Source organism: Macrobrachium nipponense, chromosome 11 (assembly GCF_015104395.2).
Source record: "Macrobrachium nipponense isolate FS-2020 chromosome 11, ASM1510439v2, whole genome shotgun sequence".
NCBI lineage: Eukaryota > Metazoa > Arthropoda > Malacostraca > Decapoda > Palaemonidae > Macrobrachium > Macrobrachium nipponense.
Genome location: NC_061087.1, coordinates 17,255,343 through 17,262,842, shown reverse-complemented (window position 1 = coordinate 17,262,842; position 7,500 = coordinate 17,255,343). Strand labels below are relative to the sequence as shown.

Genomic DNA, 7,500 nt, shown 5'->3' with positions numbered 1-7,500 from the left:
AGCATTTCACTTGCGGCCTTAGTCTTCAATCTGCTTTTTCCTAAAAGTCCATCTGAAATCCATCTATGCACAGTAGATGAGTCAGTCATTAATTCCACCTTTTGTATCTTCCAAGCCAGTGCAAGATTCAATCCTTTAATGACTGCATCTAGCTCAGCCATATTGATGTGGCAAGAGTCGTCTTTCCCGCAGCCTAGCTGGCATCTTCCACAATGGAACCATTTACTTCCACTGTCAACACCCAAGCGCAAGCGAACTATCCATCCACCCGAGATCTTGCAATTTGTCACCGGAAAGATGGACCGTGACATTTCCATCTGTCCTCTCACATGGGTCATCCTTCTTTAACCTTCTCCCAGGAATGTTTCCTGCAAACATATTTTGATGTAATCATCATTAATGACGTCGTCCCATCCTTCAGTGACTTTACTGACTCTTCTCTTGATGAATGCTACCGCCACTCGCAGCCATCCACAAACAGGGTAATGGCCTAACAGTCTACCACAGTATGAGAACACTGCTCGCCGAGTCAGTTGTCTTGGTGCATCGCCCAGGTCATTGTCCCTTTTCCAAAAAAGACTCTCCTGCTCCCCCCAAACTCTCAGGGCCAATGCTCGAGCCCCTTCAGCAAGTCTTTGGTGTGGCTTACTTACTAGACCAAAATTTCTAAGATGCTCCTCTACACGGCTGGCCTTAACAATATCTTCATTCACCAAGATGTCATCAATATAAGCTGATGTTTCCTTTTCTTACAATTGGGTCCTGAAGGAGAACACAGTTTAAAACAGATTTCATTACCATCGGAGTCAATATTCAAGCCAAACCAGTCGAGTCAGCATACCTCTGGCCTTTGAAATATACAGTCTGGTATGGCCACAGAGACTCATGGATTCTTATTTGCAGGTAAGCTTTAGCCAAGTCTACTACAGATACATTCACTCCTTGCCTGCGCCACTCACGTAGTTTGTCTGAGCACACATTCGAGTCTGCTGTAAATGCATCAATGTACGTATTCAGTTCTCTGAAGTCCAGTACAGGCCGCACCTTCTTTTTATTTTGCTGTACAACAGCCATGAGGGGAATAAGCCCCTTAGCTGGTCCATATTTATTCTCATCATAAGGAAGCAGCCAGCCATCATTCCCATCTTTGTAGCTCTGATTCATACAGGTCCTTTGCCTCCTGAGGTACAGAATATGCCTTTACTCCATTCTCCAGGACGCCAGGTTCCTTGCCCTCAGACCATTTCCATGTAGCTGTCCAACATTTAATCACAGGATCATAAATTGCACTAAAATCACACTCATCCACCCCCACCTTCACATCAGCAGCTGCAGAAAAAAAGAGTGTCTTCCATTCCAAAACGTCCACACCACCATGGGTATCGACAGTGACTCCTCCTAGAGCCTTCACACCATCCATGCCGAGAAGAAATTTAAAACCGAGGGGGCATTAGAGTAGTTACACAATACCAGAAATGCTGGCAGTAAGCTCATTACTGAGCTGCAAGTGCACGACGCCCATTCCTTCAGCACACCCATTCTTGCCCACTCACAGTATCATGCTAACTGCGCACTTGTTCCATGCCTTACAGCATAGACATGCGCGATGCTTTGAGAACACCCAGTGTCTACTAACACGCAACACTGAAGACCCTCTACACTCAAAACAGTACTTGGCAGCACCTTACTCAGTGGGTTTGGGGAGAGGAGGCTGGCGCTGATGCCTCCTCTCCTTGCTCGTTTCCCGGACAAGCTGACGCAATGTGCCCCATTCCACCACACCGATAGCACTTTACCCTTCTCCGAAATCGACCATTTACTCGGCTGCGAGCAAGACAGTCCCTGGCAAAGTGATTTGGTCCAAGGCATACATGACATTTCTGAACTGTTGGTTCTACTGGCACAGAACCCAAGCTTCCTGTGGCGCCAAAACATGTTTCCACTGAAACAGAAGGAAGGTCATCTTTCAGAACCGCCCGTGCCCGAGCCAAAATCTGTTCCAGATCGAGGGCCTCCATGGCGAGACCCAGCTCTCAACAGCTGACGAATTCTCTCTGGAAGTCCAGCTACAAAAGCACATGCAAGAGCTTTTTCAGAAATTCCTCCAAACAGGGATCCGAGTCGACGTAGATCAGCTAAGTAGCATCCGGTGCCTCTCCACTGTGCAACTTCCTACTAACAAACTGTTCATAGGCCTACATAGGGATTCAACAGCAAACGCAGCTAACAATGCTTTCTTTACACCTTGTCACCCTTCTTCTTTATCTGCTTTGGTAACTGTAAAAGTAACCCTGCAAAGGCACCACCTGTAAGCCGCAGAGGAATCACACTGGCCACATCATCAACTTTCCGAAGCTTGCAAACCAGCTCCAACTTCTCCAGCCACTCCATAACAGATTGTGCGTTTCTGCCATCATACTCAGGGATCAGTTCCAAGTCGAAGTTACTCTCCATACTGCCTAGATAGCTTGTGGCAGTAAAGAAACACAGACTTGGTTTTTTTTTCTTTACTTAAAAAATGATATATATATAATGGATACAGACACACAACGATCCTTTGGTGGAGAGGTAATAATCTCCTATATGGCCTGACTTCAACTAACCACACATACTCCCCACTCTCCAAGAGAACATCTTAAATAATCATTGACAATCAACAACAAGTAATATACAAACTCAACTAGTCATAAACGGTCATTTACACCTCTTCCTTAATAACCCACAACAACAGAAATACCTTTATACATAAACTGTCCTATTAAACCCAAACAGTAATTAACAGTTTCAAACAATAATTATACAGATTCATAATAGGAGAAAGAGCTAAAACTAACACACGTGAGTTTTTTAAACCATTTTTCTTCTGCAGAGAGAGAGAGAGAGAGAGAGAGAGAGAGAGAGAGAGAGAGAGAGAGAGAGAGAGAGAGAGAGAGAGCCTTTCCTTAACTTTATAATATACTTTCGGTGGGGAAGAATCTAAACATAAACACTTGGATTACTGTTGAGCTATCGGTGAAGACGGCAGATAAATGAATGGTTACAATTTTCACATAATGCGAGTCATGATTAAAATTAAGGATACGAGCGATTGAAGCTGGGTCACAACACTGACGAAATTTCCTACATGAACGACGTATAACATTAATGATTCTAAAGCAAACAAACTGTTACAAAGGACCTTTTGCGTGTACCTTTCTATTATACTATCAGCGGGGTATGATGTCTTCTTTAAATATTCAAGGGGTTCATTTCCTGAAGAAAAGTGTCGTAATTCATTTTTGTCAAAATTATGAAGGTATATTTATTACTGAGGCGTCATACGTAGTATTCTTCGTACTCCGTTGTTTTATCTACATTTTAAATGGAACACAGTCATGATCGTGTAATTAATGTTTAAAAATGTATAATAGTCCTCTTCTTTTGGAGACATTATGAATTTAAGCGTGTATCATTATAATTGTTATTAATGATATCTCCTCTGACCAATATTAACCGAAAACGATCACAAAATTAATTCTTCAATGAGAAAATGGCACTGAAGAGTTCAAATCATTCAGATAATGATAATTTGAGAAATTCTTTTAAAGAAAAGCACACAATACACCAGCATTTTTGTTTGTGTTATTCAACTATTAGTTACATTCGTGCTAAAACCATGTTAGTATTGAAATAAAACTTACTATTAATAATAATGATTTCTTATTCTAAATAGACTAACTTGACTAAACTTAGCTCATTGCATTCTATAATTGCCGGTATCTTTAAGTGATGGTGAGAAGCTTTGGGTGGAAAATACACAATCATCTACATAACGCAAAAAGCCTAGGTCACATAACCTTCTCGAAGAAGGATGATGAAGTGATATTTCAGTATTTAGGAATCTGTGAGTTTCACAACCCGCTTCGTTTCACAGCTCAGCAAGTAGCTCACCAGGTTGCAAACTCAATTTCGTCTTGTTACGTCTAACCGATATCCACTGAAGATGCAAAAAGAAAAAAGATAAAATATCCGAACGATCAGCTGTGGTTTTTGAATGTTGCGTTGGAGTGAGTGATGAGGAACCTACCCGAGGCAGACTCAATGGCATTCCGCTGTATGTAGGATTCCATCGATCCTTTTAAGATAAGAAGAAACTGAATGTTAGCAGAAACTGAAAAACACTCTTTCCATTGAAGACTCCTTATGCTTATTTATTTATTTATTTATCTTTATCTATTTATTCATTTAATGTTTTTTTTTTTTTTTTTGAGAGAGAGAGAGAATTTTTACTAAAGTATACCCAGAATACGGCTAGCTGTTAAGCGTACATGATACGCGCCGCGCCTGTGAAAAGAGGAAAGGTCTGATTCATAGCGGAGCAATTTGGTTGAAACTAACCCAGTTAAATATAGAAATATTCTCATTTTATGCAGTAAATTTATATATGTCCCAATAGTGCATCTCGCAAAGTCACAGTCTCTGTGCTTGTTTTACAGTCTCGTCATACAACACTGTAAATCCTGAATGCTGTTTCAGGCAATCAGGACTTCCTCTCTCTCTCTCTCTCTCTCTCTCTCTCTCTCTCTCTCTCTCTCTCTCTCTCCAGACCAAAGAGACAGTAACTTGAGGAGATGGGTGCGTCTACACGAGTTCATGACCTACTGCTCAAGAGATTTACCGGCGTTTGAGTGTGAACAGAGGTGCCGAAGCTTCTGCCGAAAGGCCCATCATCCGCCTCACTTGTGTACAATTACATACTTTGTAGGAATACGAAACTGGAACGCGTTTCACTTTATTGCTTGCACTTACTTTACACTCTGTAATATTGCAGAAGCGAGTATTGTAGAGAGGAAGACTATAAAGGAAATAATTCTTGATTTGAGCAGTATGCGTTATTTAACAACATATTTTTTATTTAAATCGTATTAATTTTTATCTCAATGAAAAAGCAAAACCATTATTAATTATAACCGTAATCTAGTATATTACCCTCATTTAGTTCATATACATACAACACATACATATACATTATACATACATAATATGTATACAATACCATATATATATATATATATATATATATATATTATGTATGTATACATATATATGTATGTATGTTGTATGTATATATAACCTAGCCACCTGGGGGGACAAACAAGTCCTTATGGGTGCCGGTCCCAAGCCCGGATAAATAGGGAGGGTTGGTGTCGGGAAGGGCATCCGGCTGTAAAAATCTGTGCCAAAACCGAAAAAAATGGAATGAGCCGAAATATGGAAAGAGGTAATGCTAGGGCGTACTCCGTAAACGACGCACAGAGACATCGCCCTAACTCTGTGGTAAGGCGAGGGCTACTGCATCAGGAGGCGGGGTGCAGCTAAAGAAGCGAGCCTCACATTGGGGTTGAGAGTATGTCAGCTAAATGTTGGGTCCATGACTGGGAGAGGTAGAGAATTGGCTGACTTGATGAGTGAAAAGAAAGTAGATGTTATGGGTGTGCAAGAAACGCGGTGGAAAGGAAATAAAGCTAAAGAGTTGGGAGATGGATATAAGCTATATTATAGTGGAGCAAATAAACAAGGTAGAAATGGAGTTGGCATAATACTGTCTAGTGAACTAAAGAACTCGGTAATAGAAGTGCATAGAAAGAATGACCGTATCATCAGATTGAAGATATGTTATGGAGGAGAGATTCTGAATATTATTAGAGCATATGCACCACAAGTTGGTTGCACAGAAGAAGAGAAGGAAAATTTCTGGAGAGAACATGGATGGAATAATGCAAGAAACTGGAAGAGCATGAGCGGGTGATAGTTGGGGCAGATTTGAATGGCCATGTCGGAAGTGAAAATGAGGCGATTGGGCGGGTGCATGGGGGCCATGGAATTGGGGAGAGAAACCCAGAAGGAGAAAGTGTAGTGGACTTTGCTGTGTCATTCGACATGGCAATAGTAAACACATTCTTTAAGAGGAAAAGGGAACACCTAATAACTATAGGGAGTGGGGGAAGATTCTCCCAGATAGACTAACTTCTTGTATAAAAGGATAAATCTGGTGGAGGTCAAGAACTGCAAAGTTATTCCAGGCGACCATGTAGCCCCCCGGCCCCAACACAGACTGCTATGTATGGATTTGAAGTTAAAAAGGGAAAGAAAAACCAAAAGCTAAAGGGATAAGGAAAATTAAATGGTACAAATTAGAGTAGGAAGGGGATAAAGAAGAGAGAGTTTAAGAGAGGGTTTTGGAGGATATTGATATAGGGATTGAAGATGTTCAAAGAATGGTGGGCACGAAATGCAGCAGTAATAAGAAGGCATGGCATGGAAAGGAGCTGCTAGGAGAGACATCTGGTATCATATGGGAAGAAAAGGAGAGTTGGTGGTGGGATGAAGACATTGAGAAAGTAGTAAAAGATAAGAAGGAGGCAAAGAAAAGATGGGAAGAGTCACAGTCAGTGGACAGAGATAGGTTCAGAGAGAAAAACAAGGTGTGTAAGGTGTAGCCAAGCTAAAGCAAAGTCGTATGATGATGTGTATAATGAGCTGGGGACAAGGAAGGATTAAAGAAGATGATCAAGCTATCAAAGGCTAGAAATAAGAGCACCAAAGATATTCACATATCAAACAAATAAAGGATCAAGATGGTGTAGTACTTAGAAAGGAGGAAAGACATTGTGAAGAGATGGAAACGAATATTTCGAACAGTTGTTAAATGAAGAAAATAATAGACTAATAAGAGGAGGATGGGCAAGTGAACATTGGCATGGTGATGAGGTTTTCTAGGCAAGAGGTACTAAATGCAACTGAAGAAGATGAAAAAATGGGAAGGCAACCGGACCAGACATGATTCCAGTGGAAGCATGGAAAGCATTAGGAGATGAAGGAGTGGATATACTGTACGATCTTATGATAAAGATCCTTGAACAGGAAAAAGATACCAAAATGAGTGGCGTGGGAGTATATTGATCCCAATTTTTAAAGGGAAAGGCGATGTCCAAGAGTGTGGTAATTATAGGGGCATTAAATTGATGTCCCACACTTTGAAGATACTGGAAAGGATGATAGATGCTAGACTGAGAGAAGAAGTACAAATAGGTAAAGAGCAGATGGGATTTATGAAGGGAAGGGGAACAACAGATGGTATATTTTGTCTGAGGCAAATAATGGAGAAATTCGGGGAAAGACAAAGGGACCTACATATGGTATTCATTGACCTTGAAAAGGCTTATGACCGAGTCCCAAGACAAGAGGTATGGAGGAGTCTGAGGGAGAATGAGGTGCCAGAGAAGTATGTGCGATTGATACAAGAGATGTACCGGAACGTATTTACCAGAGTGAGGAGCAGTGTTGGGGAGACAGAAGGTTTTGAGGTGAGAGTAGGATACACCAGGGGTCGGCTCTGAGCCCATTTATCTTTAACATAGTGATGGATGTTATAATAGAGGAAGTAGACAGTACCATGGAACATATTGTATGCGATGATATTGTTCTGTGTGCAGAGAGCAGGGAAGATCTGGAAGTGAA

At 41.1% G+C, this 7,500-nt stretch overlaps 1 pseudogene; it reads right to left on the bottom strand.

The window, feature by feature from the left end:
* The window catches only part of LOC135213813 (uncharacterized), a 91,793-nt pseudogene that overhangs the window by 1,469 nt on the left and 82,824 nt on the right, over positions 1-7,500 (bottom strand).